This window comes from Stenella coeruleoalba, assembly GCF_951394435.1.
Source record: "Stenella coeruleoalba genome assembly, chromosome: 5".
Taxonomy (NCBI): domain Eukaryota; kingdom Metazoa; phylum Chordata; class Mammalia; order Artiodactyla; family Delphinidae; genus Stenella; species Stenella coeruleoalba.
The window spans coordinates 2,161,145-2,188,636 of record NC_137150.1 but is presented as its reverse complement, the minus strand read 5'-3'; the positions used below and the strand labels follow the sequence as shown (position 1 = coordinate 2,188,636).

Genomic DNA, 27,492 nt, shown 5'->3' with positions numbered 1-27,492 from the left:
AGAAGAGCAGGGCATCTTGGCGAAGACCCGCTCGCAGTCTGAAAGCTGAGTCTGTCCTCCATGACTTTCCCCCTAATATCCCTCCCACCCTCATAAAACCTTAGGTCGGTGCTGAGGAACCCAAAAGTCAAAGGACTGTGTGTTTCCTTTTCTTAGAAAGCAAGAGCCTCTGGCAAAAAAAAAAAAAAAAAAAAAAAAAGTAAACTCCAAGGGTAAGAAATAAATTAAATGAATTGGTCTTGAGTTTGGCCTAACTCTGATTTGTATAACTGCTTCAAAACTAGTGACCTGGGGATAAATTCCAAGTGGAAAGTATTTCCAGCTTCCGTTTATGGATAAATGGCCCAGGAGAGCCTTTTCCTTGGTCTTCACTGGTGAGGCTTCTTAGCTTTAAAAAATGTGTGGCCAGTGGGGAGTTTTCTTTTCTCTATGTGATTCTGACCCATTTCTCAGCCACTGCCTCGACACCCCAAAGCACCGTTTAGCACTCCAGGACACCTTGTGTGTTAAAGATAACCCTTAGAGAGCTCTGAGTCCATAAACCAGTGTTAAGTCCCTCGTGGCACAGCAGTGCTGCTCTTCATCTCAGGAGTGGGCAGTAAGGGTCCTGCTACTATTTCAGCCAAATGGGAAAAGGAAATTAGCATGGGACAGAGTAGAAGGCAGAAATCCTTTAGTTGCATTTCGCTGCTGTAGAACGCCAGGTCCAAGAAACCATACCAGAGCGAAAATACCTGCTTGATGATGTATGAGACAGGGCTTCTGAATTTGGGGACGCATAGAATATGGTGTCAGGCAAGACAAATCACATCCTTCGGTTATGGTGCAGCTAGAAAGCCCTTTATTCCTCTGAGAGACAGCTATCTCATGCCATCAATTGAGCTTTCAGCACTAAGAATGGAGTCATCTGGGGTGATCAAATAGATTGTATTGCTGGTCAATACTTTTTCTATTATTATTATGTTACTGGAAAATAATTATTATCTTCTGCTCGAGCCTGTGTGAGATTGAGAAAGATCAGGGAGAGGAAAAATATTGCATTGTTCAACTTGTACTTTATATTCAGCCCCTACACACATTAAAGCCAGCCATGCTAGCCGAAGATTACTTTGTATTATTTTCTAAATCATCACCCTAGTGTAATTTCTTCTGCCTTTTTCTATGACCATTAAGCTAGGTTGGAAACGTGATTCTGAAATTTATAATCAATAAAAAAGTGTTGGACAATACTTAATTCCATATTCTTCCACAGATTTGGCTTTGGTTAAAAACTTGATAGCTGTGGCCTTTTAATCACAATAAAGTCAAATAAGTTTAATAAATTTTTGAGGGAGGAAAACAGTATTGAGGTTTAATTTAGTAAACGTTTATAATTTGTATTATCTTATGCCTCCTCCTGAGCACTATTAAAATAAATAAACTGGGGCCTAGAAAAATTCAGCTTTCTGCACTTGGAACGTCTAAGAGAACATTTGGTATTTCGTCCCATGACTTTGAGGAAGCCTTACAGCTTCCTGGAAAAGCTGTGGAGGAATCATTGCCATCCGAAGAGCTGGTTTTCACTGTGTCATATTCTAGAGCTCCCTTGAATTTATCAAATATGTCTGTCTGGTCCCTGTAACCCTAAAGGTAAGTTCTTCAAGAGAAAAGGCCCTGGGGTATTTTATTCTAGTTTATCCTCAGTGCATTTTAGGTACTCACATATATGTTGGTTAACTTAAAACAACAAACAAACAAAAATAACCCTCTTCCGCCTTCAACAGGGACATACAGCAAAATATCAGTCTCTGAGTATTCTCATCCCGAGATTTTATATTCTGGAGGCTTTTCCCAGTCTACTTCCATTATAGGAGTATGAAACCTTTGTTCTGCTGTGCTTAGGGTTCCTTGATTCAGCACTATTGAACTGGACATGAAAATTTCTGTTGTGGGTGGCAGTCCTCGGTGCTATAGGATATTTACCAGTGTTGCTGACCTCTACTCACTAGGTGCCAGTCACACCCCCTCCCACCAAGCTGAGACAACCAGAATGTGTCCAGGTGTTGCCAGGTGTGCGCTGGGGGCTAGAATTGCTCCCCCACCACCACGTGGGGAGCCGCTGGGTACACTGCAGGTCTGTCCTCGAACTGAAACTCTCATGAAACCGAGACACATGGGGCAGGTCCTAAGCTAGTTTTGTTGTCCCCTTCTCAGCCCATAGGCTTTTCCTACAGATTCCCAAGGGAAGAGAGATGGTTGTTTTAATGAAAAGGGATGTTATGATCCTCCCTGTCCTTCCCCCCTGCCCAGAGTAGAGACATTTTGCTGATATCTGGAGGAGGAACCTTGGGGTGGGGAGCAGAAGGTAGGGAGAAGGTATGAGGGCAAAGAGAACACAGTGGAAACTGAACAGGTTCATGGGCATCCCTGTTCTGTTGACCCCCAGCTTTCTCTTAGCTCAGGGGTTCTCTCCCACCTGGCTTCACTATGTAGCAAACACTTGGGGTCGAGCCCTGGAAGGAAACCGCCCCTGGACAGACTTGTTTCCATCAGCCATACCTGAGAACATCCAACTTTTTATCTTCTCTCTGTATGAAGTAAGAGCAACTGAAAAGGGCAGTTGTAAATAATTCCATGTCTTTATATACTTGTTCCAAGGTCTCATTCCAGTTTTAGGGAATTAATGTCAGTGCTCAGACACTAAAAATAAACGAAGAAACCTAAGGCTGGAATGAGTAGTATCCCTATCAGGAAAAATACAGTAAGAGAATTAATAAATTGTACTTTTCTTAACATTCTATTGTTATAGTTAATATTTTATTATTCCTGGGAGATTTTGTCCTGATTAAAGCCATTAGAAGGACTTTTTTCCCCCTAAACATCCACACCCATTTACTAACCCTGTAATCAAGGCAGAGTATCAAGTAAGCCAAAATTATTTTCTTTCCCAAGAAAACTATTAATAGGGCCATAATTAACAAATTCACTAATTGTTTATCTCTGCTACCAACACTAGCCAGTGTTGGCAACAGTAGCCACCATTGAAACTGCATTGCAAAGACATCCACAATCAGTGAGCTGCCTTATTTATCTTCGTTAACCCAAAGTCTACATAGAGCCTGCTTGTCCACACCTTCCACTTACCTGATGCAAGAATGGTAAAACAAAGACAGTAAAAGTTAATGTCCCTGTGGGCTAGGATAATTAGCTGCAACACTTATTTTTTCCCCCTTGAAGCCAGTTCCAGTCATTAGCTGAAGTGTTCCATAAATGCTGAGGATCCCTTATTGCCTTATGAAGTTAATCCATCCCAGGGTGAGACTGGTTTATTGATGGATTATGTGGAGCTGAAAGGAAGCAGAGGTGAGAACTCCAGGCACTACTCAAATTCAAAAGCAATATTCACTTTAAACAACACTGAGATGCCATTGTTCCCTGATCAGATCAGCAGAGGTAGAACAGCTTGATCGTATATTGCAGTGGTCGGGATGTGTGGGAAACAGGCACGTTTATACACTGTTGGTGGTAGTATCAATTGGTAGAACAGAGATGGTAGGTGGAGGGCGCTTCAGCAAGGCCAGGCAGGTGGGGTGCCAGGGGCAGGAACTACAACCGAACCCACCCTTTGTTCTAACAACTTCTCACAGCTTCTGCGCATTTATCCTACAAACCTTCTCACAGATAGAAGGGCAAGGTTGGTTGTGGTCACATTGTTTACAATCATACAAAAGAAAACAAGTCAATGATCAATCGTAGGCGACTGTATTACCTCGTGCAATGAATACAGCACTTTGCAACCCATAGGCACTCAGTGAAACCTGTTAAGTTGAATTGAAAAGTCACTCAGCTTAAGTCATCTTTCTCTTCATACTCAAATAATTATTAAACATCTTCTGGTTGCCAGGCATTCACCTAGGCTTTTGCTACTAATAAAACTTGTGCTTCTGTTTTTCAAATAGATAGTTTGATGGTGTCGATCCTATGAATGTTCCTATTTCTTTTATTTTGTCAATATTGATTGAGTGGATATTATTAGGAGGCTCTGGAGCTTTAAGAAAGGAGTTTCGGTGTCCTGGTCCCCCACGGACCTATAGGCAGTGGGGTAGAGACAAAATAGCAATCACACATCTGTAGTAAATGATATCTGTATCAGTCTGGGTTCCATCAGGGAAGCAGAGTTCACCCTGAGTCTTGGGATAAGGAATTCATCGTAGGAGTCAGACCTTACTCAACTGTGGGAGGAACTGGGAAGTCAAGGTCTGAAAGGGAGAATCAGAGAAGTCACCAGTCAGTAAATCTGAGACACAGGCACCTCCAGCCCCCAAAAAGGGGCTGCAAAGGGAATGGGCGTTGGGGAGTGTTCTGAGGGAGGCTGCACAAGTGCACCCACTTGTGGGTGCACTGCCTGGCACCAGCCAGGAGCCTGAGGATCACTGGACAGCCAGGTCAGTGGTCAAGGAGAGCTGGACATGGACAGGAGTAAGAACAAGTCAGAATTGCCCCCAGACACAAGGACACGAGACAATAATAACCACTGCTTCCAGACCTCAGGCACATCACTCTTGACCCGTTCAGAGAAGGGGCTTCTGGGAAACAAATTTCAGCTTAGCCAGGTTGGCTCAATGCAAAACACCACAAGCACAATTTGTTAGCTTAAGCCTTCTATCTGACATCACTGAAAAACGTATATTCCGGAAAAGTACATGGGGGTCTCTCCCAGCCCTCATCCCATAAGATAGTGAAGAGTAGACAATTTAAATATTGGTAAAATCTATGTCTCCTGATTAAGGATTGTTAAAATCTTCAAGTTGTTCTGAGGCTGTGAGATGCAGTCACCCCAGCAGAATGAGTATTGAACTGAGCGTGTTTCTCAGCCTCTGCTCGCTTGTTCACCATGGGGGCCAAAAGTGGTTGCTGGGATGTATCTCAGATCTCTTAGGTGTGTGTCAGGAGGACCAGAACATTGTGGTTTGTAGGATGTTCTGCAACTTAGCATAAAAATGCAGTGTCTTTCACATAGTAGGTGTAAAATAAATGCTTGAATGGGTATGGGCAGGAAGTGTATGGACTGTAGTTTCTCTAGGTAGAGGAAGACGGATGCAAATTTTTGTTTGATATCACAAAAGTAGATGTGCTAAGAGCAAACCTTCAACCAAAATAGTTTTTAATGGCAGAACAAAGGTATTCCAGGTCAACTCCAACATGAACATAGGCCGTCTTCTATGCCAGGCACAAAGGTCCTTCCCCTCTGCTCCTCCTCCTCTCTCTTTTACCGAGACAAACATCAAAAACAGGACTACTGGTGGTGTTTTAGGCTTACAAAGTGATTTTTAAAATTTTTAATTAGTTAACAGCATTTAAAAATGGGAGATTTTACATAAGTATCTCAGTCTCCAGTGTCTCTTAGAAATTCTGAAAACCAGGACTTCCCTGGTGGCGCAGTGCTTAAGAATCCACCTGCCAATGCGGGGGACTTGGGTTCGAGCCTTGGTCCGGGAAGATCCCACGTGCCGTGGAGCAACTAAGCCTGTGCACCACAGCTACTGAGCCTGTGCTCTAGAGCCCGCGAGCCACTACTGAGCCCATGTGCCACAACTACTGAAGCCTGCACGCCTAGAGCCCATGCTCTGCAACAAGAGAAGCCACTGCAATGAGAAGCCCAAGCACGAAAACAAAGAGTAGCCCCTGTTCACCGCAACTGGAGAAAGCCCACGTGCAGCAATGAAGACACAACACAGCCAAAAATTTTAAAAAATAAAAAAAATTTTTTTAAGTTCCATTCCTTAAAAAAAAAAAAAAAAAAAATTCCAAAAACCTGGAAAACCTGGTCTGACACTCCTAGGTGACATCTGTTGCTGGATTTCAGGGGTCACTGCCCCTTTTAGACAAGGAGCTTTCCTATGGCCATGGCCCCCACCCTCTGAATTGTTCCCACACAAAGGCTGCTCTCCTTTTCCTTTACCATATACTATCCCACATGTGATATGATATGCCTTATAAGTCAAGAAATATTGATAGGTGGTAATGATGAAGCTGCTACAGCTAATTTAACTCTTAGGTGCCAGGCACTGTGCTAAATGCTTCAACACCTAATCATCTAATTCTTCCAGCCATACAGGGTAGCTGTTGTTTCCATCTTATGGATGAAGAACTGAGATTAAGGTTGTTAAGGGCCTTCCCTGAGTTGAATCAAAGGAAGGGATGTGCCATCATCTGGGTACCGGAAAACGGAATCCAGCTTCAGAGCCCAGGTTCATAGAGTCAGCAGGAAAGAGCCAGATAGTAAACAGTTTAATTTCAGCTTTGTAGGCCCTACAGTCTCTGTTGTGACAACTCAGCTCTGCTCTGTAGTGTGAAAGTAGCCAGACGATAGGTAAAGGGATGGGTGTGGCATGCTCTAATAGGACATATTTACAGAGACAGGCAGTGGCTGGATCTCACCCAGAGCCTCAGTGCCTGCGTCCACCAAGGGTGGTTATACTTCAGGACCTGCCCAGAGGGCAGTGAATGCTGTAACGTGGTGCTTCCCACGGCCCTTCATAAGAGGTGGAACCGTGAGAAAGCTCATGTAGTTCTACCCAGGTGCTGTGCCAATCTGGGTGAGAATTGACTAGGGTTCACTTTTGGATTCTCCATTATTTCTGGTTCCAAATTTGAGTTGTTTCTGTCTCCTTTTGTTTTTCAAACACTGTAAATGCCAGCCATGGGGACAAAAGAAAGAAGTGAGCTCCAGAGGAGGCCTGGCGTAGAAGGAGAACAGCATCCTTGCAGGACTGCAGGAGATAGACTTCCTGACCACCCCACTCCGTGGAGGGAACTGAGGTCCAGAGACCTTAGGAAACATTTACAGAGTCACACCACTCCTCGGTCCACAGGGTAGAATTTGAAACCCCAAGTCTATGGCCCCCATAGCCCAAGCTGTCTCCATCTACTGTGTAAATATCAGGAGTTTCTATTCTGAATTCACCGATATTAAGTGTATCCCTGAAAAGAAATGACTACACTCATAGGTTTTCTTTTCCTTTAAGTATGCATTCGTTCAGCATTATTTATTGGGGGCCTACTGTGCACCAGACACTGAGGTTTTGAGGCTGAATAAGGCAGAAAGCCTGGAATCACATTTCATATGGAGAGAGACAGCAAACATTTCTATGTCACAAATCCCCCAGGCGGCCACCTGGACCTCAGGTGCTGTGATCACACCTGTACCTGCATGTGGTACCAACAACATGAACTGTCTTTGTGTGGAGGCTGCTTTGGAGAACGTCAGGATCATGAGGATGTCAAAAAGGCATCACTACAGGCCACGCAGCCAGCTGACTTCCAAGTGTGCTTGTTTGTGTTCAGGGTGGGTTGAGGGTATCTGGCCAGATTCTTTGGGGTCTTTGGTGTCTTGTCCAAGAGCTACATTTCTCTGTCTTAGAAAACTGAGTATTGTCTTCAAACCTGTGGGACTTTCAATGTCATATATGAGAGGTGTCGTGTATGCTCCGAGAAGTTGGGGATTTACAAAAGTCTGTGTGTGTCATGGTTTTATTTCCCCCCCTTTCAAAATTACTGCTGGCTCTAAAAGAGTCAAGAACTCAAACTTGCATGAACTCTTCAACACCTCTCCAAATTCAACAAAACTGACATTTGTAGCTTTGTTGAAGCGGAGACATGGCATTTGGCTTCAGATTGTTTGGACTGTAGAGTGTCAGTATAAATAGCTTTGATTGACTTTTGTATCGTGCACATCTGGAAGCAATTTATGGCATTCCAGCTAGATTAAAGCGCGTTTTAAAGGAATTTCACCAGCTCTTTTTTTTTTTTTTTTTTTTCTGTTGGCCATGGTGAATAAAGTTTCAAAGAAGGTTTAGCTGTTGTTCTTAATGTAGACTGTGGTGAAGTCAAATTCAGGGCAAATGCTGGGTGGGGGGAGAAGGGAAGAGGGACGTTTGTTTTGCCAAAAGAGCTAAACACAGAACTGACTTTTCCTCAATTGTTTTGTTCACACGAAACGAGAGGTAAAACGTCAGACATCAGGAAGCTGCTATCAGTACACAGAAACCATGGACTAAGCCGTTTTTAAAGAGAGGAATGGACTGACCTGGGAGAGGTGCAAAGAGCTACGTATGTGTCTCTTGGCTCAGCCACCAGAAGGGCTGAGAAGAAACATGAACATTGACTTTCATTTATGGAATATGTGTTTTGATTTTCGTTTAGCAAATACTTACTAGTACATAATAAGAACAGCTACTATGAGGTAGGCGACAGAGTATGTGAGAGTGACCAGAGATGGAGGCTGACTTGCTGCCTTCATGGAGCTGATAATCTAGTGGAGCAGAAAGACTGCATAGCAAATTCCCCACACATTTAATTACCACTGTGACTAAATTATAATGGAGAAGTAAGTACAGGGTGTCCTGAGTGCCTGTGGACCTGAGGTAGTCGGCAGGATCGGCAAGGGCTTCCTGGGGAGATGTGAAATTTGACACAAGGCAGTAAGGGGAAAGCAAGTCCAAGGAGAGAAGAGGAATAACATTCCAGGAAGGGGGTGGGGGAATTTTCATTGAAAACCCCTGGAACAGCCCAGCCAGATAGGTATTTTCCCATTTAGACATGGGAAAAATGAGGCTTAGATTGGTTATAAACCTCTCCAATTTCACTAAGTTCTCAACTGTATAATCCACCTTAAGACCTGTTGAATCCTGTTGCCCTGATGGGCTGCATCGGTGAAGGCAAGTCATCCTATCTCTGGGCCCCAGTTTCCCCATTTTTATGATGAGGGAATTTGATACATGCTCTGTATCAAATGGAGCTGTGTATAACCTATACATAATCATATATAGCACAATGAATGCAATGGGTACACTGTGTATAACACATGGGTCATCATATACAATGAAGCATTGAAAGATGAAAATTCTCTGATGGACAAACTGGGAGGAACAGTAAAATCCTTGGGGTAATGAGAATGTACCCTCCAGTTTCTCCAGCTTAGATAAGAAAATGAAATCTCCATTATTAAATGAGACTCATGTGCTGGGAGAGTCCGGCCCGTGCATTGTTAGAGCTGTAATATATAGGTCATTGTGGCCCTCCTTTTTCTTTTTGTTGCTGAAGGAAAGTGATGAAATGGTGCCAAGAAAGTGGCAAATTGCCCTAAAAATCACATAAAAGAGCAATTTAGTGCACACAGTTCTGCTGAAGAAAACCACCTTTGTTTCATTATTAGCTTCCCAGGGATTTCTTTCTTTGCTTGGCATTTAAGTGTGGAAACTTGTCCTTTTATTCTTAACATAATGAGACAGTTCTTATGTTTTAAGAACAATAGAAAAAGCATGAAGAGTTATCGATACATTATTTGAGATTTACTGGCTACCGACTGGAGCCATATTGCTAACCTCCGGGTATGATTTGGAAAGGCAGGGAGGCATAAACCTCTGTTGTTAAAATAGAAAGAAATCTAATCTCTGAGACCATAGGATGAAAACTGTTCTATTAGGGATTTGCTTTGCCTTTTTTCCCTGATTTCAGGCTTGGGATTTGACCTGCAGACAAAGAGTGGCTACTTTGCCTGCGAGGTTTAAAACTAGTAGGAAGGTAAACTCTGTAAGTTATCTGCTGACATCATTTCGGGCAGTGTTTCCCAGCTTCTGTTTCAATTCTCTTTCCACTTGTCTGTACAGGCTTGACAAAAATACATCAAAATAAAGCTCATGTGCTGGCCTATCAAATTTCATGCACTCTGCCCTTGATTAAAGGGATGCATGTAAGACTGGTTGGGGGGAGGCAGAGCAGAAGTGAGATGCTGAGAGTGTTGAGTCCTGTTGTAGTAGCAGGAATGGTTCGAGTTGAGACCAAACCTCAATGGAAAATGGGCTGTGAATTCAATAAGACGATGGGGAGACCAGCAAAGCCTTTTTATTCTGTTGATGAAAAATATGTTGTTCTGTGTAAGCCTGGTCAGAGAGATTTTGCAGTTCAAATGATGTTCAGTGCTTGGCATAGAGAATGAACTCAATACGTATCTGTTGAATTTGTGTAATAAAAGAAGTTAAAGGATGAAGGTGGTGGGCAATACAGATTATCAGTCCGTATTGCTATTAGATGTTTTAAAATTTAAAAATCTGGGGATATTTAAATCTGAGATTGAGATCTGGCTGTTACTAATTATGTCTAATTTGTTAATTCTTTTAATTCAACAAATATGTATTAAGTGCCTCCAATGTGGAAAGAATTATATCAGATGTTCGGGAACACGGCCATGAGGAGACAAATATGAATCTGGATATGTTCTAGGTGGAAATGGACATTAATTAACTAAGCCCACAGTGGATTATGCTTTTACAATCGTTTTGTGTATTACTGGATGCTGTGAAAAGCTAGGAGACCGTTTGGGGGTGAAAGCTGAGATCTAAAGGATAAGAAGCTGAATTCTTGGCTTCTGTCCTTATGGTTAATTTGGAGGCAGAACTTTGGGCTGTAGGTGATCTTAGCTTCTTGAGTCTTGTCCCTGTTAGAAGTTCCCCAGTCTGAAGAAGTGTCAAGAATGGACACAGGGCTGTCTTTGGAGAAAAGTGGAAGTGGAGAATCATTGCAGAGTTTTTGCAGAAAATTAGATGTGGCTGCTGGACTACTTAATTATATAGCATTTTTAGTTGGATGGTAGACAAACAGTCTGTAGATTGGGATAGAAAGCCACGGAGAGACAGCTCCTCACGGAAGGGTTTTACTTGGCTCAGAAAAGAGAAAGATGTTAACTAGAGAAAGTCCACTTAATGGTACTTCCCGTGATGTCCTGAAGGTGAGCCCTGCTGGCCAGGGGCACTTATGGAAATGTGGGCTGCATGTACATTTTTGTTTTCTGGTCTGAAATGTTGTGGAAGCAGTGGAAAAAATTCTGTCAACAGAAACAAAATGAAGTGGAAAAAATTGAAGCTCTTTGGGAAAGCAAATAATTCAGTTTGGATGTTCTGTAGGATGCAATTGAGACATGATATTCAGTTCTCTGCATGGCCTTTTTTATAGAGTTAGTGGACTCACCATTCTTTCAACAGATTTGCACCAGGTTTGGGTTAAGGTGAAGCCAGTAGGCGATATTGTGTGGTTTATAGGAGGATGGAATCAATTACTATGGTTTCTCTTACATCATGACTGGCCAAATGAGCTGAATCCATCACTGAAGTGTTAGAATTTGCAACAAAAGTTTATAGAACCCTCTGATGTTACACTGCATTTTTGTGGTTGTTGTATCACTGGATAGTTCCAGTAGTCCTAGGAGGTAAATGGGCTATGGGTCTAAGGTCTGCCTAGTGTGCTATAAGCCTGGATTGGGTTCAAAGACAACTCAAGATTGGAATGTGAGCTCCAGGAGGGCTGGAACCTTTGGCTGTTTGGTTCATGCTGTATCACCAACACCCAGAACAGTGCTTGGCATAGAGAATGAACTCAATACCTGTCTGTTGAATTTATTTAATAAAAGAAGTCAAAGGATGAGGGTGGTGAGCAGTGAGATAATTGGATTGTCTGTATTACTATTAGATAATTAGAAACAAAAAATATCTGGGGATATTTAAATCTGAGATTGAGATCTGGCTGTTACTATTGTCTCCAAGGCCTGAGGTATGTCACTTACCCAGTCCTAAGTTTCCCACCTATAAAATACAGTATCTCTTCCAGCTCTAACATTCTATGCTGGATTAATGTTTCTACGGATACATCTTCTCCACAAGTTTTTTTCAAGATCACCATTTAGCGTTTACATATTTAAATTCTTTGACACCATCCTTAAGAGCTTGCATTTGAAAAGTGTGCAGGGAAAGGCCCATGGGTCTGGCTCTCAAATACATATTCTTTTCTTTGCCCCCCCTAGCTCAAATACCTTGCCCCATATCCTTAAAGAGGGGAAGAATACAGAGAACATAGTTTAGAGGGAAAACACAGGACAAATAAAAGGTCTTACCCTAGTCCTCCTACAAAATGTAGACCAAAATTTATGGTTTTCGGGCTTCCCTGGTGGCGCAGTGGTTGAGAGTCCGCCTGCCGATGCAGGGGACACGGGTTCGTGCCCCGGTCCGGGAAGATCCCACATGCCGCGGAGTGGCTGCGCCTGTGAGCCATGGCCTCTGAGCCTGCGCGTCCGGAGCCTGTGCTCCGCAACGGGAGAGGCCACAACAGTGAGAGAGGCCCACGTACCACAAAAAAATAAATAAATAAATAAATAAATTATGGTTTTCCACATGACTCTCCAGCTAAGAATTTTTTTAATATTATTCAAGTGTAGTTGATTTACATTGTTGTGTTAATTACTTCTGTACAGCAAAGTGACTCAGGTATACATACACACACACACACACACAAACACACACACACACACCACATCTTTATGTCGATGGACATTTAGGTTGTTTCAGTGTCTTGGCTTTTGTGACTAATGCTGCTGTGAACATAGGGATGAATGTATCTTTTCGAATTATAGTTTTTTCTGGGTATATGCCCAACAGTGGGATTGCTGCGTCATATAGTAGCTCTATTTTCAGTTTTCAGACCCTCCATACTGTTCTCCATAGTGGCTGCACCAGTTTACATTCTCACCAACAGTATACAGCTATTAGTTTTTTAAATCCCTGCTACCCTCCACTCTGAACTCCTCTTTTAGATTATGGAATGTGCCTTTTAGAACAGCGATTGTGCCTTATACATCTTTTTGCTCCCCACAATCCCCAATCAGTATAAAATAATAGGTAAGTATCTATTGAAATAATAAATGTATAAATAGTTGAGGGTGGAGTTGGAACTGCCACAGAAATGCAGGAATTAATGAATAAAGGAGCTGAGTAAAGTAGAGGTAATAATATAACATCCATGGAATAGAGGAGGGCAAAATGCTGAAAAGCATGAATTGTCTAAATTAGTGATGCAGTTAAAGCTTGAAATTTATAAAGCAGCTGCCTCCAAAGGCAACGTGTCTAAAGTCAGTGAGGTCCGCCTCCCACATCCCCCAAGGTGTGAAGACATCAGGAATGGAAGAGACTATGGTAAAGTGGGTGGCACACTTCCCATTCTAGAGAGAAGCTGAAAGCTGCTGTGTTCCTGCTGAGTGAGGCTAAGATGGGAATATTGCCAGACCTCCCCATACTTCAAAAAAAAAAGAAACTGGATATGTAGTTGTTTATGGAAAATCTGATATTTTTAAAGCTTTGGCAGTGATTTCTAATATTTTTAAAACATTGCATGGCCAAAGAAACCCTCCCAAGCCCTACATGTTTACCAAAAGATCTACTAATTAAAGAGATCTGATACTATAATATTTAGTGAAGGCGTTAGGGATTTAGATTAAGTTCTGAAACTGTTTTCAGACCAAGCCTGAGTAACTACTGTTTCACTCAAATATTCTAGATTGGTAACAGCGTTCCAACACCCGAGAATTTTTGACTGCATCATGCTTTGCTTCGCAGGTTGCCTTAGTGTCTGCTCTGGACTCTCCCCTCTGCCAGCTGATCTGAGCCCATCCTTGTTATCTGAAGCTGCCGCTCAATAGTCAGGCTAGAGAAATGACATTAAATTAACATTCAGATTTCTGATTGCGTGAGACAGCTTGACATGGAAGTGTCACTTTAAAAAACTCTGGTTTCAAACACTACCCACCATGATTATAACACTACAGTGCACTGTATTGACTGTCCTATCCCCCTCTGCATGTGAGCCCCAAGATTGTGTCTGTCTCCTTCTCTGTCATGTCCCTGTTACCTGATGCCATTTTCTCAACTCTGATGTAAGTTTTGCTGCCCTCTATAGACACAGCCTCAGGAGCCCTCATCCAATACCCATCCTCACAGACAGAACTGTTGAAAACATAAGAGCAGTTTTGTGACTCGGATGTGTCTTCATACTGTAATGATATGAAGGTATGGGAGTGGCCATCAAAGGTCGTCATGGTAAGCTTAAGCTTCCACAGTCTCTTCCTAAAACCCAGACATTTTCTTTGTCCTCTTTTTATGACCTTAACTCACTAAAACCATGTTTTGATTAATATTCATTCTAACATTATTCAAATCCATTTCTTTCTTTAATGTTGAATTCACAAGCTGTATTTCTATGGCATAATTATTTAGCAGTCACATAAAATGTGTATCTGGTCATTCTTAACAGGCTCATTTATACATGGGCCACATAAAATTTGCATTCTTATGCCAGCGACTCATTTATTAATGGTAATAAATACACCCAGCAACAGGCCAAGCACACTTCAGAGGCTTGTAACTTGAGAATGGTCAGAGTAGATGTAAAATGTAATGTGTTTTTTTTTTTTCCAAATAACTTTAGAAAAGAAAACCACTTTCAACAGAACTTGGAAGTGAAAAAGAAATAGAGAGAGGAAGGAAGGGAGGGAGGGAGGGAAAGAGAGGGAGAGAGAGAGAGAGGAAGAGAGAAAGAGAGAAAGGAAGGGAGAAAAGAAGGAAGGAAGGGAAAGAGAGAAAGAAAGAGGGAAGGAGGTAGAAAGAAGAGAAAAAAAGGAAAATTTCTAGTGATATATTAATAGATTCAAAAGGAATGCCTTTCTACAGAAAGAAAGCTTATTCCTACCATGAAGTTCAGCAAGAGGGAAGGAAAAGCAAGCTTGCAGATCTTTCCTTTTCTAAAAAAAAAAAAAGGACTACTTATAATTACATCAGTATGGTTTCTCTCTGCATAGCATATTAGACTTTATAACTGAGGCAGCCTTGAACATTTTTATGACCCCCCAGCATGCTCCCTAAGATGCAAAGAGGTTTGCCCATGGGTCAGAAAAGTATAGGAGACCTCGAGACCGTGTCAGGAGGTTAGACATATGCAATAAAAGGCAATCATTTTGTGAATATTGGTGAGAATTAATAGCACTTTATTTTGTGGCTTGCTGAGGAAACGTGTGCTTGATGCTGTACAGAAGTACTTCTCGGGGGTTTTAATAGAAACCATGTGTGTGTGTGTCAGGACTTGGAGCGCAAACCATCCCAACTGGGGGCTGAGGCTCTGCAGACCTCTCAGGCTTTCCCATGTCTCTTAAAAAAATTAAGAGTTTCCATCCACATTCACAGCTTGAAGGGGAGTCATCAACTTGATAATCAAAGTCTCTCAAGCTATTTTATTCTAGTTGTAGAATGGACTATACCCAATGACAAGGTTCAAAACTCTTTAAGTCTAGTTTGGTGGTACCAAGAGGTCTGAGAAGAGAGGAAGAAAGATGTCAGGTCTGTTTCTAGGAAATCACTGGTCTAAAAGCTGGGATAAGCACAGGTATAGCACCTCCTTGCAAAAGCAGCTTTCCCAGATGATGGCTGAATAAAGGACAGTCTTAAACCTCCAATCTGGGAAGAGAGAGTGAGATGTACATTTATAGATATGTCAGGAAGCTTCCTTCTCTTCTCTCCCATAGTTAACAGAATTGAGGAAGTTTGGGGTCCAGGATGGGGCAGGGGATGTTGATGAGGAGGCCTTTCCCAAAGAGAAAGTGAGGTGTGTTATCTGAGAGGTTTAAGTTAATGCACAGCCTGCTGGCCCCTTCTAGACATTCAAGGCCAGAGCTTCCTCCCCCAGGGAAGTGTACTGTTGCTGTGTGTGCATTGTTTGGGGCCTCTGTTTGTGTTCAACTGTCAAAACGACTTCAGCGTAGCTACTTCTACTACACTGTGTGATTTGGTTTATCTACCAGAAGAATCAGACTTGACTGAACAGTTTTTTTAATTTATTTTTTCTAACAGCTGTGAAACTTTTAAGAAATGGGAACTGTGAATCTCTGGAATATAAAATTCATTGTCATGGACTTGAATCAATAATTACTTCAGTAAATTACAAGCTTATGACTAGGTTCAGCTGTATTTGTGAAGCTTCAGAAGTTCTTTAGGTTCAATATTTCTATTAGTCCTAAAATAACATTTTTGTAGCCTTTTTCTTAAAATGTTTTAATGAATATGAACTATAGAGGACAGTTCTAGATACAGTTGAATTATGACCATGACTTAGTATTTTATGATACATTGGAAAATGGCTTGATCAGAGTTAATACTGATTAGACCTAGCTGTTCAATAGCTTGGATAAATACATGTTTCTTTTTATTGAAAATCTATGTTACCCAAGGCATAGGCCAACATATTAGCTTTCTAAATCACGTAGTCTGTGCAACCGTTTAAACTCGAGACCAGAAAGAGGCTGTCGTAAATCCACCACTCCTGGGGTTGGATGGGAAATTAGGGGAAGAAGAAGGTCAGGAACCACATAGAGAGAAGATTCTTGTGCCTGTTGGTTTCTGAGCCTTTCCTAGGACATATCCTGGGATAGGCTGATGTGCTCACAGGCTTGCATGAGTATTTTTCACATTCCTTTTTAAAAAGGAGAAAAAAAATTAATATAGGCAGTCTACTAATCTCTTCCCTAAGTGAATAGAGACTGACTACAAGCCAATCATAAACCAATTCTAGAACATATTAGAGACTTTGGTATTCTAGAAGGCAGCATTTTCCAAAACAGGGTACACTAACATCCTTTGGGATATGGAAAAATATCATAATTTCTATTATTATTTAGGCTGTATCAAAATATTAAGCTTCGCTAATAGTAAATATATGGATCAGCCACAGCAGTTGTATATAGTTTATTAATAAGTACACGTGTATCGGGAATGCTTGCTAAGTTCTTTTTTAACTGCTCTCAGTCACTGCTGTTCTGTCTCAGAAACACTTATTTCCTAAAACCCAGCAGGGAGAATCTGCCTCATTAACTTATTCCATGCCCAGAGTCTGAACAATTGTTTTTTTCCAGAATTATTTGTGGTGCATCATCCGACCACCCTGGTCCCCGAGAACTCCAGTGTCTCATGTGGTGAATGATAGTCTTATTCTAAGTTCTCCTCCATTTTCAAAGACTTCTGGAGGAGTTTCAGCCTTGAGTTTTACAGATTACTTACTGAAAAGAGCCCTGGAGTTACTGCTATCCGTCGGGTAATTAGGTAGTTCCAAGGAAAATAATAAAACTGTTTTGTGCCTGGGAGATTAGAATGGCACACGGTGACTCATATTAGTCAGCTGAGTAATTATGTAATTACAGAAGAAGGGGAAGAGAACCCTTCAGATTGTTTTTCCTAAGAGGCCCTTTTGGAAGCGTTCCAGCCCATCAGGTACTTGTGTAATTAGGTCGGGGGCACAATCCATAAGGAAAGGCTAGGGGCGGGGAGTTCATTAAAAAAAAATGTTTATGTAAAAGATCCTGGTGGAGGAAGAAAAGGGAGTGTTTAAAATATTCACCCAGACTCCACACCTACTAGATAGGACGCCGTAAACGTTAAGGAAAATGGTGTTTCATGGTAACTTGAGGCCATGTGTCCATGGGTAGAATAGGATGAAGGACCACGGCGTATTTTGAATAATCATGACCATTTATTAAGCCTACGCTGGGGGCTTTCTTCCAGTCACTCAGTACAGTGGCCCTTGTGTTTTCCCTATTTCTGCAGAGAAATAAACTGAGAGGCTCAAAGAATTTGAACCTAGGTCCTTTGGGCTCCCAACACCTGCTCTTCCCACTGCACCATGCTGCTGCCTACCAGCATTTCTGTACTGAATTACACAGGTTGTCCTGCTAGCATAGATTACTAGGATTATTGCTCATTTCATCTCCACTTTGTATAAATCTTATCTACACAGTGAAAAACACTGGATTGAAAAATTGTTAACTCGGTGATTTGGGCCATTCAAATTACCAATCTGTATTTCCTACATGGTCAACTGAATGGCTCCGCCTTGCAGAATACTTTGTACAAAGCATCTCTACCCCCCAACATATGATATCCCAAATAAATGCATCCAGCTTTCCCATGTTAACGTATGTCAGTAAAAGCAGAATGTTGATATTTTGAAGGAATGTATTATGATGTTCAAGGGCTTATTTCATTGTCCAAGTTTTGCTTGTATATATTCACTAAGGTTAAAAAAATGTTTATAACTGTATCTCAATTTCTGAGACATTCTGCATGTGTTGATTAATCTTTATGGTAGCAGAAAACTAGTGGATTCTCTGGGGAAAGACATTGCTCTCAGATTTCTTTACTCTTTATCTGATTGTTTTGCTCTATACAGCGAGGCTTTTATAGTTTTAGGGGATGAAAAAGATTTATCTGCAGAGAAAGAAATTAAGGTCATGTCTCTCTTTAGTTCAGCAGTGATATAACTGTCCTTGGTACAGAAATGAAACCAGGCATAGTTTTCAGCTGATTTGGAGAAGTCTTGTGGATCAGGCCAGGTTGAAGTAGCTCAGAATAAGCAGTGGGACTCTTCAGAGGTGCCTGTGGAAGACTGACATCCCAGGAACTGGGAGAAAGGAGCCAGGTTCGGAAGGGCAAGCTGAGGCTCATCAGAAACAGTTTTCTCTACCAGTTCTAGACAGATTTTGTCCTCTTCCACTACTGACTTTAGCATTCATGTGATTGGACAGAGAATTGTCAAAAGTCCACCAAATATTGATTTAGAGTTTCGAGAATTTCAGCGTTGACTTTGGAATATGTATGATCTAGACTAGCAATTTTTCCTTACTAATTTCCATCATTCTGGCCATTCTTTTTCCAATTGAGATGCTTGTCATGAAAACGTTGGCAGACTTTCTGGGACAGGCTTTGAGGTTCATAAAGGCAAGAGGGCATACTTTGAACATGTAGTTCTGTGACATCTGTCTGTGCAAAATGCCTCTTATGTAGTGTTGAGAATTAAAGCATGGGATTTTAGCTCAGCTTCTTCACATTGATTGGACTTTTAGATATAAGCGGATGGTGGGGCTCTTGGTGATTTCCTGTAGAATTAATGAACATTTCAGGTATTTGATAGGAGCTACCTAAGTTCCTGGATCTGTTCATTTGATAAATATTTTTGGCACTGTGAATAAATAAGACACAGTTCCCTCTCCCAAAGACCTCAAAGTCTAGTAAAGGGAAGACATGTAGAGAGGTAACTGGTTGTGAGTGACATGGTAAGTAATAGAATCAAGCAAACAGGAAGAGGATCCTTAACTATTTGGGGAAGGAAAGCTTCATGGAAGAAAGAATATTTACTCTGGATTTTTAAGGATAATTAAAAGAGTTTTCTAAGCAGATGAGGAAGGGAACTTCAAAAAGATGGAAAAGCATATGCCAGGCTTATATAAGTGTGTCAAGTTTCTCGACTCATGGAGTTTCATGTGACAACATGCAGATGGTATGATGAGATGGCTGTGCAAGAATCAAACCTGGAAAGCTCTGCCCCAACCCACTCCACACTGTCTGGGGAAAGGGTCCAGCAGGAGGCATGTTCACCACCACAGGGTTAGCCTTATTTGAGCACAGGAGACACATTTCATTACCGTACGACCAAAGTTATCTGAAATGGTCAATATTTTACAAAAGGATCAATCCTAAAGATGAGACCCTTGAGCTAATATTTTTAAAAAATTTTATTGACGTGTATAGCTGATTTACAATGTTGTTTTAGTTTCTGGTGTACAGCAAAGTATTTCAGTTATATATATAATATATATTTTTTCGTATTCTTTTCCATTATGGTTTATCATGGGATATTGAATATAGTTCCCTGTGCTATACAGTAGGGCCTTGTTGTTTATCCCTCCTAAATATACTATTTTGCATCTGCTAATCCCAAACTTCCAATCTTTCCCTCTGCCACCCCCTCTCCCCCTTGGCAACCACAAGTCTGTTCCCCACATCTGTGAGTCTGTTTCTGTTTCATAGATAAGTTCATTTGTGTCATATTTTAGATTTCACATGTAAGTGATATCATAGGGTATTTGTCTTTCTCTTTGTGACTTGCTTTGCTTAGTATGATAATCTATAGGTCCATCCATGTTGATGCAAATGGCATTATTTCGTTCTTTTTCATGGCTGAGTAGTATTCCATTGTATATATGTACCACATCTTCTTTATCTATTCATCTGTCAGTGGACATTTAGGTTGCTTCCAGGTCTTGGCTATTGTGAACAGTGCTGCAATGAACAAAGGGGTGCATGTTAACTTTTTGTATTACAGTTTTGTCGGGTTATATGCCCAAGACTGGTATTGCTGGATCATATGGTAATTCTATTTTTAGTTTTCTGAGGAACCTCCATATCGTTTTCCATAGTGGCTGCACCAATTTACATTCCCACCAACAGTGTTCTCCCTTTCTCCACACCCTCGCCAGCACTTGTTATTTGTCCTTTGAGGTGATACTTTTTAAATGAAGCTTTACTTCTCAGAAGGCTCATGATTTCAGAAATATTAAAATTATGTCCTGTTACACTTGAGTGAAGAGGTCTCTTTTTAGAGGAAAAGTATTACCTGTATTCGGTTCGAGAAGTCAAATAGTTCTGCGTGGCTTATGACAAAGCAGCAATGCCCTGCTCCGGCATTTTCCAGCAATGATTCCTGCTCCCTTGGGGCAACTGTTTTCAACTTTTCAGCAATTTTCTTTTATTCTGTTTTAATGTTTCTAATCTACTTTTTCACACTGTGATTATTCAGTAGTAGAAATGATTTACTGACATCCAATTATAGAAGATCAAAATTTAACTCTTTCATATTATACTTATGTACTCAGTTCCCATCCGCATTTTCCAACATAGCTCTAGCACAATTTTAATTCAATCAGCATTCGATATTATGCATATGATTGTATAAACATTGCTGTTAGACAAAAATGCCATATTCTTTGATGACTTTTCCTTTTGTCATATAAACTGGCTTGGTTCTTGCTGACCATCCACTCCTCTTTGACTCAAGCTACAATTTACTGTTTTAATTCTCTCTGGTCTGCAAAGTTTTCCGTATGCTTTCCAGATACTAAAATTTTGTTGATATCTTTCATCTGCTGTCATCTCCTCTCCCATTCTCTTTAACTTTGTGGATTTATGCCTTTAGGGAGGAAGTAGAGTTAAATGTGTATCTTTGATATGCTGTGTTTAACATAGGTAGAATAGGCCTTTCTAGGTGGGACCATAGAAAAGGCAGAAGTGGAATTTTAAGTGAAAATGTTTAATCATCACAGAGGAAAAGCAGGTGTTGAGATAGAGCAGAGTTTCAACTACTTGTCAGGGGTATTGAGAAACACAGATAAAGTACAAGTACGGAGGAGGAGAATGCTCACAATTGTCATTCTATTTGTAAATGTAGGAGAGAGGGAGATTTTGCAGCAAGAAGACAGGTGTTGGCCTGAGGTTTATAAAGAAATGAAAAAAGGAAGCTTGCAAATACTTTTGAAGAACTGTCTAAAGATGCTTTGTACCTAAAAATCAAAGTAGAGTCTACCCTCTTTGAATCTTAAGTGCTTAAAAATATGAGAAACATGAGAGGAGGATAAGGGTATTTGCAAATATCAGGTGATAAATCTTTGAATTTGTACAGGAAGAAAATTTATTGCTAATAGAGCTTTTTTCTGTTTAAAAATAAGACCCCATATTCAATTCAATTGATTTTTGAGGATACGACTATTAATTCATTAGCAGCTCTGTGTTATCAGACAACAGATACTTCAAAGAAGTTACAGTTAAGAAAAGTCAGTGAGACAAAAGTACAACTAAAATAAGTCAAGGTGAACTAACTCATGGAAGAGAACATGAGTGAGCTGAGAGTTCATGCAGATGAGAAACTACTTTTATCTTGGAGGAGGTAACATCTTAAAAGGTCCCTGAAACAGGATTTTTCAGGCAAAAAAAAAAAAAAAATGGTGAGAAATGTGTTCTCTGAAGAGTCAGAATGCACAATGACATAAGGGCATGGGAGGGCTAGGTGCACTTGGAGGACAACCCGTAGTGAACTTGGGCAAGAACCTTCATGTCAACATTTTGAAAGTTGGTTAAGAGACTTGAGATAAATTGATGCCAAGTTATAGAGGACTTTTATTGAGGTTCTTGAGGCATTAGCCATATTCCTTCACCTATGGGTTCTGAACATTTTGACAGAAAGAAACAGGAGTCAGACACAAATTAAGTTACCAGCAGAATTTACAATAAAGTTAGCATGGGGGATGTAGTTTGGAACAGGAACTTAGTCAGGCTTTCTAAATTTTGCATGTATTTGTCTACAGAGCATGTCGACAACCACAAGCCTCTAGACCCAAGGGTGGAGTCTGTGGAAGAGAGGGGACCAGGGATGTCTTATAACAGAAATCAGCCAAAGCTCGACTACATCACGGGTATACAAAGATCTTTACCTCAGTCTTACCAGACTGGGCAGAAATGAATGTTCTCTCTGACACTGCTCTCTCTTGAAGGAGGGACCAGAAGTGAAATTTCTTCTATGGAAATGTGGTGTGGAGAATGAGTGTTAGGTGTCTCCACCAACCACCAACAACCTTGACTGTCAGGTAGAAGAAGTCATGTGGGCTTCAGTAGAGCAGGAGAGCTACTAGAAACCTTGGAGTAAGGTGCTAGGGTAGAACTGCTCTCTAGGAAGAAAAATCAGGCGGCTGTAGGCAAAATATCTTAGAACAGGATGGATGTAAAGGTATTGCAAGAAGGTGGGATGCTGTGATTTCAGGGGTGAGAGGAAGGAAAAAACTAAAGCTGCTTACAGACAGTGGGTGTGGAAGGATGGGACAGCTGTGAGGAAAGGAATGAAAAACACTCTAGGACAGTTGGAAGAGGAGAGCAAAAGGGGCAAAAGGTCAGTGATTCAAATCAGGATAACTAGATTAATGATAATTCCATTCACAGAACTGGAGAAGTGATTAGAAGCAGAAACTGGAGAGGAATGAGTTGTTTGTGGACATAATGAGTGTGAGTTATCAAACCATAGGAAAATGTCCAAGAGAATACTGGAAATGTGGATAAGAAAAGAGCATCAGGGCCAAAAGAGAGGATCTGCAATGAAAATTAGGAAATCACTAAGTCCCCTGTTTAACTCAACTGACCCCTCCCCCCCAGTTTAAAACTTTATCAACAAGGGAAGCCATGTGTTGGTTTACGCTGTGATGGTGCTCCCTGTCTCAACATCAGCTGTCCCTTTTAATGTCCTGACACCATTACCAGGCTTTTATAAGGGAGACTGTCAATAAATTCAGGTAAGTCGCTTCATTTCCTGGTGTTTTTCTCCTCATGGATAAAGTGGGGTGGTAATAGCACCCATCGCAAAGGGTTGTGGGAACTCGATGAGTTAATATTCGTAAAGTGCTTAGAATAGTGTCTGGCATGTAGCAAGTCCAATAAAAGTGGTGTGGCTCTTACTGTGTTTTTGTTTTGCTCTTGTTCATGAAACACCCTGCCTGGAATCTTTTGAAGTATAAATTTTGGAAAGGAAACCTAATGGAGCCACAGGGCACCATGACCCCGTTCATCCCACAGATACGGTCGAGCTCCTACTTTGGGCGTGGATGCCACTGTCCTTGCCCTTGAGGGGTCCTCAGTTTAATAGGGGCTGGGTGGGGGTCCACAGGGACACAGAACCAGTACAACCCAATCAAGACTGGGATCTGTGGATAAACAAAGGCTCTGAGGTGAGTTAGTGAAACTTGTGCTGCAGAAACTAAAGTAGTTTCATGGGGCTAAAACACAGAAAGCCGCTCTTAACGCACTGCTTATTAATTCATCCATTGGTTTATTTATTCATTTAGACTTTTTTTTTAAACAAGTTAAAACTTTATTTTCTCCCCAATTTTAATTTTTTAAATTGAAGTAGAGTTGATTTACAATGTATTAATTTCTGCTGTACAGAAAAGTGATTCAGTTATACATATATATACATTCTTTAATTTTTATTTTATATCGGCATATAGTTGATTAACAATGTTGTATTAGTTTGTGTACAGCAAAGTGATTCAGTTCTACATACACATGTATCTGTTCTTTTTCATATTCTGTTCCCATTTAGGTTATTGCAGAATATGAAGCAGAGTTCCCTGTGTCATACAGTAGGTCCTTGTTGATTATCTATATTATATATAGTGGTGTGTGTATGTTAATTCCAAACTCCCAGTCTGTCCCTCCCCCCAACCCTTCCCCTCTGGTAACCATAAATTCGTTCTCTAGGTCTGTGAGTCTGTTTCTGTTTTGTAAATAAGTTCATTTGTATCATTTTTTTAATCCCACATATAAGCGATATCATGTGGTATTTGTCTTTCTCTGAATTCAGACTTTTTTGGAACAAGGAGCATAGCTAAGCGTTACATGAAATATGTAGATAAATGGTTTGTTCTTTGTGACCTTGAGAAGCCAGTTGTCTAGTGGAGGAGAGAGGCATGTGAAAACCTGTAAGCCAGTGGAGGAGCTGAAGGAGGGTGGGAGGGGTGCAGAGGAGCCCGGGGGGCCACATGTTCCCTCCTACCCCAGGCAGAGCTGCAGGGGCTCTGCGGAGATGGCGGTCTTTGATTTGACCCACCAGCTCACTTCTTGGTGCATTTGGATGTATAGGCAGAGGCCACCTCAGGCAGAGGCACAGGATGAGCAAAGGCAAGGGGCTCGAGATCCCAGGTGTGTGAATCACTTTCTCCTACCACTTGCCCTTGGCGGGAGAGAGGGGGCAGGGGTGACCACAGTGTGAGAAGCTGAGAAGCAGGGGGACTGTGGATGCTGAACAGGCCATAAAGCAAAGGGCTGGGGTGTGGACAGCTAACCGTGTCTCCTTAGCTCTTTTGCCAAAAGCCAGCTCTGCTTAGGAATCTAAAAGGAAAACTGAGATTATTTATGTGCTACCACCAGCAATACATCGGAGGCCAAGAGGAGTGAGAGTTATTGAGCTGGTTCAAAGCAATCTCGATTATTGAAAATGAATGAAATTGAATTCCACTTCCTACAGAGTCATTTATTGAGAGACAAAAGCAATTAATATTGCAAATAAAATAATTGTGAACTTCTGAACTAAATTACCATGCAGATATAATGTACTGTCTCATCAGCCTTTAAATACTTCATGTATTAGAAACTCATAACACCCGTTTCTGAACCCGAGGCTACATCGTTAACGCTTATTCGTTCTGCTTTTGCCAAAAAGCAGTTCTCAAGAGTAACAAATTAAAAGTCATCGTTTCAGAAATATGATTCCAAAGTTAAAATTCACAACCATATTGAGGTTTGAGATTTCAGTTTGTAAATTAATCCTGTCATTTGGTAAATTAAAAAAAAGAGAGACGAACTGGTAAGGTGTCCCATAGTTCCTTGACAGCAACAGGAATTTTTGCACATTATTGCAAATTTAGCATGTCCTGGAAGTACCTGTTGCCAAGTACCAGGCATGCATTTGATGGATGATTCTGCTGTCAGCCTCAAGCATCCTTGTGGTAACTGATTTATGTACTGAGGGCCCTTGAGAATTCAAAGTGCATTGCATGTGCAGAGATAGTACAGAGATTGTAACTCGCAGAAGTTCCAACTTGAGTCACCTTGTTTTATGGGAACACTACGGAGTCTCTAGAAGAGTCCCTTCCCATTTAGGAAATGAGCTGTCTTAAGTAGGCTTCCCAGAAGCAGAGCTTATGGTGAGGATTGGGGGAAAGTAAGAGGAAGAGCTGGGGAGGGGTAGGACAGGAAAGAGAAGGAGACTAACAAAGGGGTCGTATCAAGAAAAGTACGCTGGAGAGTAACTTAGGTCCTGTCCTGCTGGGGAGCTCTGGAACTAATGTAGGACGTACCCGGAGTCACGGCACCATATTTATTACTCCTGTATCTGATGATCAGCCCACAAAGAGTCACAGGTGCTGGCTGTTTGGAGTGAACACACCTGGGGAGCTGGTGTGTGCAAAGCTCCGAAAGGGATCTAGGAGGGTGTGGGCAGTGCTATGTCCAGTATTCCATGATTATCATTAAATGCTATGGGAAGAAAGTTTAATTTTACCAGTCCATGGTGACAGTAAATAATCACTATCATCATCCTGGGAAACATGCCCAACTCTTGGCAGTTTTCTTGATTCAGAGCCCAATGTGCAGGAAGAGGTTTCAAAGGGGCCAAGAGATTAATTTCCTGCTGGCAACAGGCTGGTGGCAGAGGACTGACACATGCTAGGCACTCTCCTAAGATAGGAAAACAAACCATGAGAGGCGGGGTAGGCACTGTCAGTGTGAGAAAGCTTCCAAACAGCTGGTATAGGCAGTGGGGGAGAGGGGAGCCTCTGAGAAGCCAAAGAGATAGACCCATCTAAAAGCACTGAAATTCAGCCTTAAAGGGTACTGGCTCAAAAACATATCTGTGTGCACAATTTGACCTGTAGCTCACCAGTTTGCAACACCGAATGTCTAAAATAAAGGACCTTAATATGTGCAAAAATATGGTTTGCACATTGATAGAAAACTTTCCAGAATATAGAAAGCAGGTGTAAAGGGAGAAGAAGGTTGAACCTACTAGATTCTTGCCACCTGTTTAAAAGTTGGGACTCTGTCTCAGAGCAATAGATGCTCTTAGTAGCAAGGTGTTTTTTAAAAAAATTTATTGGAGTATAGTTGATTTACAATGTTGTGTTAGTTTCAGGTGTACAGCAAAGTGAATCAGTTATACATACACCTGTGTCCACTCTTTTTTAGATTCTTTTCCCATATGGATCATTACAGAGTACTGAGAAGAGTTCCCTGTGCTATACAGTAGGTCCTTATTAGTTATCTATTTTATATATAGTAGTGTGTATTAGTTATCTATTTTATATATAGTAGTATGTATATGTCAATCCCAATCTCCGAATTTATCTCCCCCCTTCTCCTCTGGTACCAATAAGAAGATTGTTTACTATCAATACATCTATGACTCTATTTCTGTTTTGTAGATAAGTTCATTTGTACCATTTCTTTAGATTCCACATATAAGTGATATATGATTTTTGTCCTTCTCTGTCTGACTTAACTTCATCCAGTATGACAATCTATAGGTCCATCCATGTTGCTTACTCAGCCATAAAAAAGAACGAAATAATGCCATTTGTAGTATCGGGTTATATTGTGATGGAATTTTCAGTATATGTCTAATACCTGTTGATTTGTTTAATACTTGTGTGCATCTCAGGGAAGATAATTAAACCCTTCTTTTGGCTGAGGGTTTTGCCATCAGCATTTTAAGAGGATAGAATTCTTTCAATTATTCAACAAAATATAGTGTTATTTGTCTTTACATACAAAATAAAATACTCGCTCAGCTCAATTCTTCCTTTGACCTTACTCAGAATCCTGAGGGAAAAATCTCCTTAATGACCAATAACCAGCTAAAGTCCATGTAAATTGATTGAATGTAGAACAAATTACTAAGCCTTGAAGTAACCATATCGTTAGTATATGAGCCTTCATTGTTAGCTCTCCATGAAGCAGTATTTCATGGTGGCACTCCCCACCATTTAGCCCAAATACCAGGACATTGTTGCAGTTTCCACAGTGATTCACCACTGATGATCAGGTAGATCATTGAAACGTTAGCTTCTAACCTTGAAGCTTATGGGCTGAGTCGGAATGGTCCCACTGCTACATTTAAGCTTTATAAGACTTTCTGCTGGAAACTTCCATGCTTGTTGCCTTCAGCATGCAAACCAGTTCCACTGGCATTTATAAACCAGTAGGGAAGAGACATTTT

At 41.1% G+C, this 27,492-nt stretch overlaps 1 protein-coding gene across 16 annotated transcripts in view; it reads left to right on the top strand.

The window, feature by feature from the left end:
* RARB (retinoic acid receptor beta) overlaps positions 1-27,492 on the top strand; it is a 1,070,304-nt gene that overhangs the window by 479,148 nt on the left and 563,664 nt on the right. For 8 of the 16 annotated variants that reach the window (XM_079921499.1, XM_079921514.1, XM_079921515.1 and 5 more), the window contains one exon: positions 23,821-23,860. The exons of 4 other annotated variants lie outside the window; for them this stretch is intronic. The gene's annotated coding sequence lies outside the window, so the exon portion shown is untranslated. Of the gene's footprint in view, positions 1-21,667; positions 23,015-23,820; positions 23,861-26,462; positions 26,524-27,492 lie in introns of those variants that run through there. 4 more of the 16 variants (XM_079921502.1, XM_079921501.1, XM_079921517.1 and 1 more) reach the window with 4 other exon arrangements.